Below are 16,764 nucleotides of genomic sequence, written 5' to 3'. Positions count from 1 at the left end.
ACTCTGAACAAATTCATTGGTTAGTCTCAATTCTGAACTAACTTAATTTTGTCCCCCCTTTCTAAAGTATTGTTTTTCTTCCGACCGTTGGTAGGAGCATCGCATTTGTCCATCTGCTAGTCTACCGACTTTAAATTAACTATTATATGCTTTATGAATTCACATGACAGCTCTTATTTTGAAGCAATGTTCTTGATAAGATTCAATTCGGGAAAAATTCGAATAAAAATAATCTTGATAAGCACATGCAGATCACAAACGATACACGCATGAAATGGAAAAGAGGCAATAAAGAAATCATAAAGCTTGTAAATGTTACACGGTTTAAATGAGTCGATTCCTTTCAAATATTTTACATCAAAAGGATAAAGCCCGTGCTACGCACCTCGCATGGGTATAAGTTAAACTGCCATGGATCCGAGTGTTCCCTTGAATTTAGAATATTAGCAAAACGTCAGTTTCATTTAATAGGTTATGGAATACAAATTTAAAAAAAAAATCTGAATTTTTATTCTGTTATTTTCTTTTTCTTTCATTCCTTAGATTTTTGGCCGGCGGGTTCACCAGGCCCTAGCAATCCTCACCGGCCACAGACAAAGAGGTCGCGGCCCTCATCTAGATTTGGGTGACGGCTGTGATCCCCTCAACTAGATCTTGTCCCTAGTGACCCCAGCAAAAATCCGACGAAGGAAAAAATGAAAAGAAAAGAAAAAGGAAAAAAATAAGAAAAAAAATTGTCAACGTCAGTGATTTTTGGCAAAAATTGACTGAAATGACTATATTGATAAATCGTCAAAATGTTTATGACTAAATTGATAAATCATCAAAACGTTTAAGATTAAATTGATAAAATTAAAAAATTTAGAATTGAATTAATCGTCGTATAATAAAATTGTGACTTTTTGGATGATTATCCGTTGATGTGGATAATGACCGAAAGCTTCTCTAACGTTGACGTTGTATTTATGATTGTTTATCTTTTAGCTCTCTAGTAACTAACTTTTTTTAATTTTTGAAAGATGAAAAAGATACCAGTATCTTCCTCTCGCAAAAGGTTGGGTGTTCGAATCCCGGGGGCCGCAGGGTGACTTAACCGGTGCACGTGTGTAGTGGCTAGCACGTGTCGCCCCCAGGGTTTACCTCCCGGCTGTCGGCCGTGCGGGAGTTCCCTGGGTTACCAAAAAAAAAAAAAAAAAAGATACCAGTATCATATGAACTGTGAACGCGACGAGGGATCGAAAGAAATAAAATTGAAGCAATGCACTTGCATCTGTTTGGAGTCTTCTTTAAGAACACCACAGTTCACACTCGAGCAGTCAAGTGGACTGCAACATCCTCAAGCTCAAAAACTTGACTCGTGGCAAATAAAGTGGACAATAATTGACTTGCGTCGAACCTGGGATGCAAAATAAATAGCTGACTCGTTTAGACAAGGGATTGGAAGTGTATTAGCTTTGAACCGAACTACAATTAGAGCCGAATGTAACCCGAACTAAAGATACGGTTTGGTTTGATTTTTCGGTTTTCTTTTTTATAATATTAAGAAGATGTTTAGTAAAAAAGGAGAGAAATTATGTAAATTGTAATATTAAGAAGATGAGCGATTTTTTATTTTAACCGAACTGAATCTATCCGAACCGAAATAAAAAAACAGTTAATTTGGAAAACAGTCCAAAACCCAGTTCAGTCATAGAAAAAAAATCTTGCTTGTCGTGGTACAAATTTGACTGTGAATTTGCCAATCAGAAATAGATTTTTGTTGCGGAAAAATGATTACCACGGTTGGCATCAAATCCTAAGGTTTATATTTATTTGTAATTTACGTACTAGATTCACCGAATAATTTCTAAAGGGGTGACACCCAAATATCTACTCCCAATTGATGTGTGTGTGTGTATATATATATATATATAGAGAGAGAGAGAGAGAGAGAGAGAGAGAGAGAGAGAGAGAGAGAGAGAGAGAGAGAGAGAGGCATTGTAGCATTTAAGAAAAGTTGAGACAGGTTCGTATCGAATGGTTCATATCGTAACTCTTTTAGCAGTATCTTGCTTTTCTCTTCTTTAGTGAGACCCCACATGCTATCCTCTCTTTCCTTGCATTGAATAGCAGAGCAAAAGACTCGGATTGAGCGAGGCCTGCACATGTAGTTTAGCTTTGTTGCCTTAGCTCTCTTTCCATGAACGGAAAAATATCTCCCGATTCAAGTGGGCCTTAGCAGGAGACTGATTGGGGTCTGCCCCTGCATGTCCTGTTCTGGGAGACCCCCACAAACTGTATAGTCTCTCCATCTTGCATTCAATGGTGCGGCAATTTCAGAGGTGAAGGGACTTTGATTGAGCAGAGGCGTATGAATCAAGTTTTGCTTGCAGCCTAGGTCTTTTCTTGGACAAAAATATCTTGCGAATGAGGTGGGCCTAGCGTGAGACTAAGCGGGTCCAGTCCCCCGCAATTCCCTTTTTCATAAAATATCCTAGCGCCACAAGAGCCCCTCTGCCGCAATGCTTTAGAATATTTTTCACCAAATTTTGCTAGATGCGTCCAAAGAGAGATTCGTGTGATGCAGGTTAATCATACTCAGTCCCACTTTAATTATACTTCTAGTAGAATAAATCAAGATTGAGAATTTTTATTTATCTATCTGTTTGGAAAAAAAAAACGTTTTTAATCTTGCCCAATCTGTAATTTCTTTCCTTTTTTCGTATGTATCATTATTGCTTACTGTACACATACTTAACGACATGGCACAAGGCATACGAGTTAGCGCATCATTTAGGAAAAATTTCTTAGCAAACTCTATATAACATTGAGAATTCACACTCATAAAGTTTAAAGACCATTTATGTCATTATTCGTAGCATATTTGGTTTCTAAGTACTAAAGCAGAAGCCCACAGCTTTGGTTAGAGGCCCACTGCTTTCAAACTTAGAAAAACTACGACAGAATTGAACATTTCTCGATCTGGGTTGAACTGATTTGGCTTTACTAAAAGCAAGAACGATCAAGTTTGATAATATCTGTGTTGGATCCATATCGGGTTTCTACCATTGGTAACCTTTCATTACAATTTCTTCTATGTTTGGTAAACTATTGACTATAGCTTTGATACCCTTTAATAACAGGAAATATTAACAAAGAGGAGATAGGGTACAATTAAGGTGGGATTGAGTGGAAAATTGGAAGTGCAAGCTTTTAATTACTTTACCTAATGAAGAGATAGGGTAGGAATTCAGGTACACGGTCTAACCTGCTTCGTAGAATGCTCGATCATATTTTTTTCAGTTTTACTCCACAAGTTAGGTAGGTAAATATGTAAACGAGATTTATAGCCCATGCAATTAGCCACGTTTTCCTTCACGTGCAATTTGGAGATGAAAAGATTGAAACATAGTGTCAGCAACTTTATTTTCTTCCTGTTCTTTGCACCAGTAGCAATCTACACACAGTGAATGATTACTTAGGTGTGAGGCACGTGCTGAAAAAGATTACTCTTTTTCCCTAAAGTTAAAAGCAAAAAGAGCAAGAAAGGGACATTCTTACTTTCTAGCAATTTTCATAAAAACAAAGGTGCTAAACCAAACATTGACAGCAAAATATTGGTTTTTCTTGGGACATAAACTGAAATAGAAACCGTTATAAACGTGATGTAATTGTGAGCCTCACGTTAACGGGGATCCTTTGTGATATTAGTGTAAAGGACGAAAGTTTTTCTATTAAAGAACGGTGGCATCGTACATTCACCGTCCACGGGTGATAGGATATGTCTAAAACTTACATCATTGCGTCAGCCACCCATCCTATAAGGATTCTCGAGATCTTAGGGAGAAAGGGACATGCTAGTGTCCTGGAGCAACGTTTTTGTTGTATGTTAGGACATGTTACGTTCATTTATGGATCTTTTGATCACATGAGCTTTAATTTATCCGAAGCAACTCATCTAAGACGAGAAAAATTTTAGCTCCGATCTCGTCTCTCCATATGCAATTAGTGTAGAGTAGGGGTGTCAATGAGCCGGGTCTGATCGGGCTTTCTTGATACCCGATCCGAAATCTATAGGGTCATGCTTGACCCGCCCAGACCCATCCGAGATCTTGTTCACCACAGACCCCAAGGCCCGGGTTGGGTCGGGCCGAGTTTTTTTTTTTTTTTTTTTTTGCAGATAGAACCAAATCATCAGACAACTAATCAAGTTAGGTTGGTTGTTTCCCCAGGAATCGCTTAGCTTGAGATCTGCAACGTGAACTATCGGTACGATGAAGGCAACTTACAGTTACAATGTCTGCGTAGATGGCTGATCAATTTTGGTGAATGGCTCACCAAGACTTTAACACCATGTACGGCACTAGATCACTTGATATACGCGTATCTTACAAGTAGTTAATCATTTGCCATATTACAATCAACTGAACTAAAGTCTCAGTTAACAGTATCTTACAAGTAGTTAATCTCTTCCACAAAATCGAACAAACTTTTAACACCATGAGGATGTATCATCACCACTAATCTAGTTTAGCAACTGATCATACGGCTCGGAGAAAGTCTTAAGAGAGGGAACGGTTTCCATGAGAGGATCCATACAGTGACTTCGATGGGGACACGAGTGTCGATACGGTGTTGGTAGTAGAGGTCGATGCAATAGCCGTCGAGCCGCTTCAAGCTGGCCTCGCAAGCTGCCCTCACATACGCCGGATCGCCCCGGATCTCCGCCTTCCCGTCTGCCTTCCCGTCTGCGAAGCTGACTCCAAACTTGGTCGCCAATTCCACCTTCTGTCTCACCCCTCCCTTCAGCGCCTGCTCAAAATCCACACCAAATCAACACAAGAAAAACCCAAAATTTCCCCGAAAGAAAGACAACCAAGACGTGGGATCGTAGAATTCCGCACGACCAAGCTAATATTACAACACCATAAGCATACCCACTTCAAGCGGAAGCTGAGGCTGAGCTTAACGCACCCAAGCGTGAAAACAGATCACATTAGGAAGGCAAACAAAGACTGCCCGACCAACATATCAGCTAGCTGATCTAAAAGCATTTTGAATAACAAACAAGCTTCTTTCCCATGACAACAGTACCTTCTCAAAAGAAACGGTTTCCCTCAAAGCATTAAGCGTGGTGACCCCAAAAGATGTCAAACCTCCAACACATGTTGGTCACCAACATCTAACGCAAATTTTCAAGATATGAAGCAACTTAACCAACGAGCAATGTGGAGTGTGAGGAGTTTGATGTGGTAAGTGCCATTAAGTCCACCCAAATGATTCAGATAAAACAAAACAGATAAGTGAAGTTAGCCTCTGTCCTTAAGCAGACTTCACATAGGTTACAGACTTAACAACATTACACAAAACTTTCCATCTCCTTGCAGAACAGCAAACTATCGAGAGAACGTGAGCGGATGATGAAGATCACCTCCCACAAGACGTTCGATGCAATCCCATGAAACAAAGTGGGATCATCCAGAAAACTACGTAAAAACTTTCACATAGCACGCACGCACAGACCCAGAGAGAGAGAGAGACACTCTTCCTCCTCCGATCGATCAAACCATTGTGAAATAGATAAGACAACAAACAGAACCGTGATTATCTCCACACAAATAAGACTCTTGCGATCCTACTTGAAAAAACAAGAAAGAAAATTTTTAAAACATCAGCAAGTTTTACCTCGAAACAGATAAGATCAACGCCAATCTTTCCAAATCGTTGGTCTAAATACGAGCTCAACAAAAAACAAAGCAGGGTGCGTGATCAGTCCATATCAAAGCAACGGTTTCCCTTAGCCAACATACATAATGTCAGAGCCGCCTCGATACGTACCTAGCCAAGAGATTCAAGTATAACAATTGGTACCAAGGTAAGCAAAATCGACACTGTCAAGACAAAGTCACACATTATCACATAATAGAAAGGATAGAAGTACCAAGCAACCCACTCCTCCTCCTCCTCTTCCTGCACTTCCTTTTCACTGTCTTCGCTTCCTCTGCCGCTCAAATCAGCCTTCTCCACTCCTCCGGACGCCTCGTCCTCCACCGAATCACTGGCCAAATCCTTCGCCGGCCACACAATCGGCCTCCGTACGATGTCCGAGCCCAGCGCCTCCCGGCTCCGGACTTTGCCGCCCCCGGATCCGGTCCTCAGCGCGCAGACTGTTCCATATACACAAGCAGCTGCGACGGCTTCACGGCGGAGATGCGACGGCTTCACGGCGGAGAGAGATCTAGGTTTCGTCGCCGATCGGAGAGAGATCTAGGTTTCTTGCTGCTTGTTCTCTGCGTAGCGCGCCAGAGAGGGGAGAGAGAAGGGAAGAGAGACTGAGAGAGGGAGATGGGTCGGCCCAGAGTGTCAGTGGACCGACCTAAAATACTCCAACCCTAATAAAATCCCAAATTTTAAGGTCATATTCGAAGAAAACTAAAGCCCGACCCTAAAATATCTTAAATTTTAGGGCCGAGTCGGGCCGGACCTGCGTGGGTTCTGTTGACACCCCTAGTGTAGAGTGACATATATGGACAAACGTTGCAAGTTTTTTGTCAATTTAGGTAAAGGTACTTCGCTATACTTGCATGAGATGAATGTAGACCCTGCAATATTAAATAGGAACATTCTCAACTTCATCCAATGTGCCATCTTGTCTCCTTTAACGACCAATCGTGGCTGGCAGGTGACATCGTAGCCTCGACGACTAGCATGCCAGTGAGGTTTTTCGCATATGTAATATCAAGAGCCTTATTTGTTACTTTCAATAATTTTAGGAAAAATTTCTTACCAGCCCCAATCCCTTCTAGATGGCTAATTTCGTATCTCTTACCATCTCTTTCTGCCATCCTTTCCCATGAGCTTTATTACGGAGAAAATTTCCAAAAAGTCCTAAACCTATTATATGGTGGTCAATTCAGTCTTAAACCTTTCAATTGTACCAATTTAGTCCTAAACCTTTTAATTTTTTCAATTTAGTTTTAAACCTCTTGATGATTTGTCAATTTAATCCTAAAAAAATTTTCCAATTTAGTGATTCCGATCAATTTTGGTCGAAAATCGCTGACGTAGCGGTCTAGTCAACGCTGGCGGTCTTACGTGGCACGATCGGCACCGACGTGGATAATTTTTTACAATTTTTTTTAATTTTACAAACTTTTTTTTCTTTTTTCTCCTCATTTTTTCTTTTAGTTTTCTTTTTTCCTTCCGCCGGCCTTGGGCGAGGGCCCCTAGCGAGGGTGGCCCTCATTGGCCCAGGTCCATGCATGACGGGAAAAAGAAAAAAGAAAAAACAAAATAAAAGGAAACGAAACGAAAAAAAAAAGAAAAAAAGAGAAAATTTTTAAAAATATTATCCACAATAACGTTGCTCGTGCCACGTAGGACGGTCGGCACTGACTAGACTGCTACGTTAGTGATTTCCGATTAAAATTGGACAGAAGAATAAAATTGACAAATCATCAAAAGTTGTAAGATAAAATTGGCACAATTAAAAGATATATAACTAAATTGACAAGTTGTCAAAATATTTATAACTAAATTGACACAATTAAAAGGTATATGACTGCTTGGCCATCGTACAATATATTTAGGACTTTTGGGACAATTTTCCTGAGATTGATCATTCCATAAGGCTATGTGATTGAAAAATTGCACAATATCTCTCAGTTAACGCACTGTGCACAAATTACAAATTTCTAAATGTAGAATTAACTGCGACCATTATCTTCTTTTGTCGTGTAGTTCACGAGGCCAATTATGAACTTTGCAACGCCAAAGAGATGCAAGTGTTGAGTGTGGCTAATGTCATCGGCTTTTGACACACAATTGCAATCCAATGTGGAAAAAAGGTCGCACGAAGCGTCACTCTCCACCAGTTGTATAGTCGGAATCCTACACCCACACTAATTAAATCGAGTCTCCCCAAATGAAAATTCTCTTAAGTGCAAGCCAGTCATCACCCTCTCTAGTAGATTCCTCTTATTAGTCTCCTATCATCTCTTTGGCAAAAGATTTGGATCTTCTAAACTTAAGCTATATATTTATATAGTAAGTTTACCTCTTGAAAAGACGGCACATCAGTATATTGCGTTTTCGACCAAAAAATAAGTATATTACATTTCAACGGAAGAGAAGTATTCTCTCTTCCCTTTTCTTTTTCCTCTTTTTCATTCTTTTATCCTTTTTTCCCTTCTACTACTTCCTCCTCCTCATCGAGCACCTTCTTCACTTCCTTTCATGGATACCATTGTGGTACACCAATGGTTGCCGCCCTCCCATCGTCACGTCTTGGCCTAGCGTCACAGTCACCACTTGTGATGAACCTTCGCAACATCTCTCTCTATATGTATGTGTGTGTGCCCATGATTACCGACGGCACCCCCCCCCCCCCGCCCTGTGGGTGTGTTGACAAGAAGCGGTGGATGACCGTGATGGGGTGCAAGCAACGGGTCGTTGGTGACGGAAGCTATTGATGATGGTGGAGAGAGAGAGAGAGAGAGATAGAGAGAGTCATTGTGTCATTTTGAGATAGTCAAGTATCTAATCGTGAAGGATCCCAATCCTTTGACAAATTCCATTGTCAACCTCAAGAACAGGGAAAAAAAAAATACAAGGGACTGAAAAAGTGGTAAAAATGATCGACACTTTACACATGTCAAGAAGCATGAGATCTCAAATTCGACTTTTAGCTCCTTGGCACAACCTCTCACGGCCAAGGCACGAATTAAACTAGTTTACACCATGAAATCAATGTTTTTAGTAACCCGAAGTCAATCATTGAGATAAATTCACGAGGACCTGCACGATCTTAAATTCGACTCGTTGCTACATGCATGTTCTACACCATCTAAATCTTTCGTTACTAACCCCTAGCCGTGTCATGGATGACCACTTGACACGCCTTTGATCCAAAGAGGTGGATTTAGTCCGGTCGTGAAAGCTCATCCAGAATATATTAAAACATGACCGGGATATTACGGAAGTATTTTTCAGCAAGGGACAAAAGGGAAGAGGAAAAACAATAAGAAAGAAAAAGGTGCGCAAGACTTTGCTGCCTCTACATGCTTCTCTTGTCTAAGTCAATTTGGGTCCGGGACTTGACCTGGTAGAGAGAAGGGTCGCTTTGCGTCGATTAGAAGTTAAAAAGAGATAAGCCGGTGCTTGTGGATCATTAATGGATCTGGTAATGATTGGCTCTTATTGTGTAGACGGCGGACGAATAGTTTGCATGGAAACTTTTGCGTCGGATTGGGATCGTCTCGAAAGAATCTAGATGAGCTTGTCGAGCAACACATCCACATGCACAGATATACATATGGCAGCATTTTATTGTTGAAAATCCAAATTTTCACGAGCAAAATATATGGTCTGAGTAAATTCTTCGAAGTGTTTTTGCTAATTTGTCCAAGTCTCTCGGCCCTCAAGAATTTCGTATTAGATGGCATGATAATATCTCGGACGGTTCTTCGCAAGGACAAAACCTTAGTCAAATGATTCTCCCAATAATGAGTAGCGAACGTGCTAAATCAAGGGACCTGCGTTATATTTTAAGTGGAGACCTTGTTTGTAGTGAGAATAGTCAAACGGTATTACATCAACACATCACATGATATATTATAGCGATGATTTGCCTTGCGGGCCAGATGGCTTTGCTTATTGAATCTACATGGGGAGCATGATACATTATAGCGATGATTTGCCTTGCGGGCTGGATGGCTTCGCTTATTGAATCTTTATGGGGAGCGGCATGCATGAGAGAACGTAGATCTGCCAATTCCATGCTAGTCCATCTATTGTTTCCAAGCAGGAGATGACGACATGTGGACACTCTATTTGTTCTCACTTGCGCCAGATTAAATCTCCTTAAGGTGCGAATAATAACCATTCTGTTTCTCTGTTTTTCTATTTTTCTGTTCCTGGGAACATATTTGGATTAGAAATTCATTTGGTAATGCAATTTCATATTTCTATATTTTGAACAAATTTTAAGTCAAGAAATATATTTGGAACAGAAACGAGAAATAAAAATTTCCTACTTTTCTATTTCTGGAACAAAAAGAGAAATAAAAACTCTTATCATCGCTCGCCTTTGCCTCTCGCCGCCTACCGCACGTGGCCGCCGCCACCCCCTGCTGGCTGCTGCCACCCCTCGTGATCGCTAGCCGACTGCTGTTCCTTGCCGCCTACCTCTCGCCCGTCGATCGTCACATCTCATTGACTGCTGCCTGCCGCCCGTCACCACCTTCCACTGGCTGCTGCCAGCCCCTGTCGACTGTTGCTTGCCACCCGCTGCCACCTCCTGCCTACCAGCCACTGCCTCTCGCCGGCCATCAATAAATAGAAAAGAGTGTAAAAGGGAGAAATTTTGTGTCGTTATTAAATAAATTTCTATTTCGGGAAGAAAAATTTTGTATTGTTATCAAACGCATATTATTGTTCAGAAACTTGTTCAAGAAATAGAAATAGAAATAGAAAAATCTATTTTTTGCCAGAAATCTATCTTTAGAATAGAATGGTTATCATTTGTGCTTAACTAACCTTGGAAAATCTTTTCCCTTCTCTCTTTTATCTCTTTACCCCCACCTCTCAGTCTTTGCTCACCCATGTTAGTTGCCACGGGTTGGGCCTCCCTTTCCAACGTCCACGTCGTCGGTGCCCTCCATGACCATTGCCGTCCCACCACTAACCCCCCCAGCCTCAATTGGTTTTGTTTCTGGCCAGTCTGCTCGCCCACCCACCCCCCCCATCACCCCCTCTCTCTCTCTCAACTCAACGTTGGCATTCGGCTTTATACTAATGGTGGAGCTTGACGCCACCTGAAGCTTCCCAAGGCCGGCGAGAGGCCAATGCACAAGCCTACAGGGTTGAACTCCATGGAGGCGTTGGAGGACTCCATGATTGTCAGACTCGATGTCAACATCAAGATCTCAACTGCCATGGAGGCGCTGCCACAAAAAATATAGAGGATGAGCAAAGTATGGCAGAAGGACTGGGAAACGGTGTAGCAATATTTACAAATGCAGTGAAGGCAATTTCCCCCGTGGGGGGGGATAGTGGTGAGGGGTGGTGGCGTGTGGAAGGGGGAATGTAGGAGGGGCGACTATCGGGCATGAGACTCCTTAGGGGATAAGAGGAAGAAGAGAGAGAAAAGGAGTTTATGTACTAAGGTTTTGTACGATTTGGATTTGGTGTGGCTGGGCATATAATTGGGTGGATCGATATTGACACTTAAATTTTGGCAATCCCATTTAGTATTTACAGCATAAAAAAATTAAAAGTCAATGTTGAATGGGTTGAAGCAGGGAAACTCTAAACTTAATTGAATTTTCATGATTGAGCCCACATGAGAATAAAGTTCGGCCAAGACCATAATCTTCTCCATATGGCCGAAAATTGCATGTGCTATGCATATGAATGCCCTAAAATTGGAAAGATTGTATTTTTTAATCAAAATCAAATTTTGAGGCAATAAAGATGTAATCTTTATCCTTACCAAAAAAAAAAAAGATGTTATCTTTAAAAATTTCGATTATATGAGAATAGGAGGGAGTGATATTTTAATTTTCTAAGACGAGAGGGTTAATACATCTCTTTGGTCTAAAATAGGGAAGTGATCATTGTTATCTTGAGAAAATCCTGATCCCACGAGGGGCTCGCAATACAAAAAAAGACATGCGTTCACATATAAGAAACAACACATTGCAAAAAGGAGCGCGCTCCTCCTCCATAGTGGCTACCACCTATGGAGTTCTTGTCACCGCTGTGTCCTACTGTCGCCGAGCTCTTGTCGTTGTCTCCAGCAGCCACTGACACGCCACTCCTTCTCCGACGACACCCTTAGGTCTCCAGTGGCATCTAAACTAGCCTTGGTGCAACCTATCCTCATCACCACATCCAAGCACCAGCGCCAGCACTTCCAGTTAATCTTGAACATCCCTACAGCACTTCCGGCAGCTACAACATTCACAAACTAGTCTTGCAGCTCGTGACCAGCATAACTAGCGCTTCGGTAGTTGCCCGGCAAGCCCTTAGCTGAATTTTTAGCACGCTCGACATCCCTGTAATTTTTCTAGCATCCCTTCACACACCACCGCTTCAACAGTCGAGCCTTCGCCACGATAGATCTCACCCCCAGCTTCCACAGCCTCTTAGCAACGCCGCAAGTGTTGTAGCTTCTCTGCAGCCCTTTTGCCTATCACTACTCCCCTCGAGTGAGCCACCCAGGGGATGACTAATGGCTTACTAATATTATATTTAGCTCAGGCTCTCCTAAGCCCATTCCAATTTGTAACTTTCAGATTAATTAACATGCAAAATCAATTTATTTAGGTGTCGCTACTACTCAATTTTTTGATGGGTCAATTTGGCATCTAAGTAATGTGTAGGAGAATAATTTACTTTTTACCAATCATAGATTTTGGATACGGGGATTTGATTACGCTATATTACTCTAATGCCTTTCGATACATTTTCTCTTTTATTTCCAAAAAAGTATTCTGCATGCAACTTGGATTGATTTTAGACCTAGGCACTTACATGCAACGGGTGATTATGCGAGTGTGCAATCATTAAAAAATCACTCAATAATCAAAGCAATAAATAAATAAACTGCTGGAAAAGGGTAAGGATTTAAATACCTCAAAGTAAAACAAACCACAAGTTTAGTACAACTTATTTTTGAAATAATATGCGAAGTGTTAATTAAAAATGCATATCTAACCTAAACATGGTTTCTAAATAATTATGCAATCTAATTCTTTTTGGGTTTTTCTTTTTTTTAATGAAAATTAAACTATATCCAAAGCATGTAATGCAAACTTAACTCTAAATGCAAATAATTTAACGTGACATGAAAAATATTATTTACATGACTTAACTCTAATTACGTGCAAATTATACTACTCTATCATGACATGCTAAATACTATCTATATGACCCTAACATGCATTTTTTGACACACATGAAAAATATGCAATAGAATTGATGACGTGGCATGGATAGTGACATGGCAATGACGTGGCAATATATGATGACATGGCATAGATGACATGACACACATGACATAGCAAGATGTGATGCAACCTATTCTATGTGATAGGCACATGTTAATTTTTTGATTTTTTAATAAAAATTTGTAATTAATAAATAATAATAAATTACTATTTAAAGTGAAAGATCGTCCAAAAACTAGGAAATAATTTGGATAAAATCATATTCTAAGTAGGAATCTTATCCTTCATAGCTAGACATTATCTAAATATGCAATCCTATCTAAAAATCTATCATAATCTATTATGGGATGCGATCTTTTTGTATTTTTCAAGTAAGGAAAACAATCAAAAACAAGATAAGCACAAAATTGCAAAGAGATAATCTCAAGATCAAAATACTATCTATATGACCCCAACAGGCACTTTCTAACATACATGAAAAATATGACATAGAATTGATGACATGGCATGGATAGTGACATGCCAATGACGTGGCAAGATATGATGACATGGCAAACATGACATGGAAAGATGTGATGCAACCTATTCTATGTGATATGCACATGTTATTTTTTTGATTTTTTTAATAAAAATTCGTAATTAATAAATAATAATAAATTACTATCTAAAGTGAAAGATCGTCCAATTCAAACTAGGAAATAACTTGAATAAAATCATATTCTAAGTTGGAATCTTATCCTTAATAGCTAGACATTATCTAAATATGCAATCCTATCTAAAAATCTATCATAATCTATAATGGGATGCGATCTTTTTGTATTTTTCAAATAAGGAAAACAATCAAACAAGATAAGCTCAAAATTGCAAAGAGATAAGCTCAAGATCAACATAGATATCCATTCAATTCACACTTGGAAACAACAACACACCAATCTTAATGCCTAAAGATCAAGTTACTGGTTTTCCGTGCAATCCATAACCCTATCTCAATCCCTAGAGATTAGATTACTAATTATACGTACGTTTTGAATTAATAAATTTTCCTAATTTAGATGTGCCTAGTATCTCATGATTATCATGTTAGCATACAATCTATTCAAATTAAGCAATAAAATATTGAATTTGAACTGGAATCGGATAATTACATAATTTGAATATTTGCTTCTCGAAATAGTAACCAACGATGAGGATCACGGTGGTCGGTAGTGGAAGCTCATAGCCAAGGCCAACGGCTATGTTGACAATGGCAGCAGGCTCAACTCATGACTGGAAGAGTTGGAAGTGTCACGATGAGGGGCTCACGATACAGCAGCAGCTCGGGGAGGTCTCACCGGTGCAGCAAGCTCACGATGGAGATGCTCGAGTCTTGACTAACAAACTTGCAAAGTAAAGATTATTGACGGGAGGGGTTCATTGCTTGCTGGTGTCTTCGCTTTGTAAAGCAGATCAGTACAGTTGCAGCAGAGCAAGTCGCGAGCTGGATTTGTCTCACGGCAGGGAGTAGCTAGAACTGGTCGAAGCAGCTTGCAGTGTAGGGAGCTTCACGTCATCGTCGAGGTGCTCGCAGTGGCCCTACAATGGCGACAAGCTTGTTATAACTTGTTGGAGAAACATCTCAAAGAGTTTTGATGATCCGAAAACTATCCTTAATATAATGTTTACTATGATATATTGTGGATGTTCATGATAGTATATAAAAGACAGAAGTGATATCCGAGAAGGAAAAAGATCATAAATCTGTTCTATTCGTAAACAGCACTAACGAACTAAAAGATAAGTTGATGGCAATGTTTGTGTCAATGCTGGAGATATCATGTCATTGTTAATGTTGGAGCAATGACCATTCCAGATGATTGTTGTAGAAGTCCAATATATCCATTGCCGCTTGGAGATGCGCACCTAAAGAACTAGAAGACGTCAGAATACCGAAAACAGGCTTTCTAATAAACTTGTCAGATCCATTAGCGAAGGGACAATAGTAGAAGCTATTTTCGGCTAGGTTGCAAATGTTCAGGAAAAAGGACTGTATGGGCAGTTTTTGTCACATCCTAACCTTGAGTTATTAATGCGACGTTTCAAGCGCATCCCCGTCCCGTTTCTTTTATCTTTTCATTAAAAGCATGCGAAAGCATACAACAAATACCCAGACAAGCAGTTAGAAACAATAATTTTGTAATAAACTACTTCTTATATTATATGAGTATATGTTACAAGCCCCTTTTTCTACGGGCTCTTTTCCCTTTTTAACATAGTACATGTATCCGTGTAGGTTGGGGGAAATTCCTATCTCTTCTAGTGTGATTATAGCTCCCAAAACTAGTGTGAGACTTTCATATCTACAAATCTGAAAAACAATGGAGTGAGTCAAGGACTTAGTAAGTAAAACTCACTAAACTTTGGATATGAGGACTCTTTGCCATCGAACAAAGCATATGTCATAGCCATGTCAATTGATGGTAGATCAATAGCAAAAATGCTTCAAACACACTTGTCTTTGTGCATGAGATGATCTCATCTCGCCTTTTTCTATTCATGCATCAACAATACAATCAAGAGTATACACATGGGGGTTCATTCATTATTACAACCTTTCACACGGTTCTTCTGGAATCCACCTGGCAACAATCCCTAATCCAAGGGTAACGGCTATCATCTAAAATCCACCGGGTATCTAAACTTAATCAGGCAACGTCTTCTATCAAGGGCGATGACTATTCATCCGAACTTAATTGGGTAATGTCCCAGAATCAAGGGTGATAGCTATTCATCCAAACTTAATCGGGCAACGTCCCCAATCAAGGGCGACGGCTATACTTTTCCCTTGCGTGACCATGCCAACAAGCATCATACCAACTTGAGTATTTCACACGAAGTGTATATCATGCCATGTTACCTCTAAAGTCTTAAGTCATGCCGGGCACGAAACCAAGCTCGTGGCCCGAACCGACCAGTCATGGCACCAACCTACACCAAGCAAGGCTTGAATCGGTACACCTCAATACTGACCCTCTAAGCAAGGTCGTTTCGACACGCCTCGACGTCGAGCCGAACCAAACGAGACTTGTTTATGGCTCGGGCGTGATATCAAATATGATGCCAAACACATGAGCAGACCTTACAAATGTAAATGCTAGCACGGCAAGCTATATTAAGTGTTCACAAATCATAGAATTCATGCAAGCACAACAAGCACATGACTTGCCCAACAACGTAACACATCACCCTAGCTAAGGTTTAGTAAGTTTACTTACCATCCAACCAAGTACAACAAGAACATAACTCGTTCAACAACATAACACATCACTCTAACCAAAGTTTAGTAGGTTTACTTACTACTCTCCGAGATCGTGGCCGTGTATGGCCTAGGGGTGAGCCGAGCGGCAAGGGCATGGCAAGGACACGGTGCGGCTTGGGCATGGACGTGGCAAGGGCGCGGCCGAGAAAGAGAGGGCAGCCAAGAGAGAGTGAGGGTGTGAGGGAGAGAGAGAGTGGTTCCGGTGGAATGGTGAGCCAAAAGGGTGGAAATGCTAGAGGGGGCTCCTCTATTTATAGGCCTCAACCTCATCATTACTTTGCTAATTGGACCATCTTGCATTTAATTCTTAACTTGCTCTCCAAGTTTGGTTCTCTAACTTGCTCTCCAAGTCTCCTTTAAAAGGAGGATGGTTCTAGAATTCATGAGGTGTCCTTCTCATTTAATGACCTTCATTAATTAAGGGATAGTTAAGCTTGGTGACTCACCATCCTTCATTTAATGTCTAGATTTGGTGTAATCACGAGCTTTGGATTTGATCTTATCCAATACTTGCTCACTAAGACAAGCCTTCCTCTTTAG

The 16,764-nt window shown here is 40.4% G+C and overlaps 1 long non-coding RNA gene across 2 annotated transcripts; it reads right to left on the bottom strand.

Moving 5' to 3' along the window:
• Nucleotides 1-14,030: 14,030 nt before the first annotated feature.
• LOC130139133 (uncharacterized) lies at nucleotides 14,031-16,433 on the bottom strand. 2 transcript variants are annotated; one of them, XR_008817356.1, is made up of 3 exons: nucleotides 15,823-16,433; nucleotides 14,693-14,828; nucleotides 14,031-14,501 (listed from the first exon to the last, which is right to left on the bottom strand). It is a non-coding gene; the product is annotated as an uncharacterized LOC130139133 (long non-coding RNA). The 2 variants fall into 2 exon arrangements; XR_008817355.1 differs by having other exon boundaries at nucleotides 14,693-16,433.
• Nucleotides 16,434-16,764: the final 331 nt, after the last annotated feature.

Source organism: Syzygium oleosum, unplaced genomic scaffold, assembly GCF_021117445.2.
Source record: "Syzygium oleosum isolate NSW1041296 unplaced genomic scaffold, Sole_v2.1 Sole_v2.10, whole genome shotgun sequence".
Lineage (NCBI taxonomy): Eukaryota > Viridiplantae > Streptophyta > Magnoliopsida > Myrtales > Myrtaceae > Syzygium > Syzygium oleosum.
The sequence above is the reverse complement of the archived record's forward strand: the minus strand, read 5'-3'. Positions and strand labels throughout refer to the sequence as shown.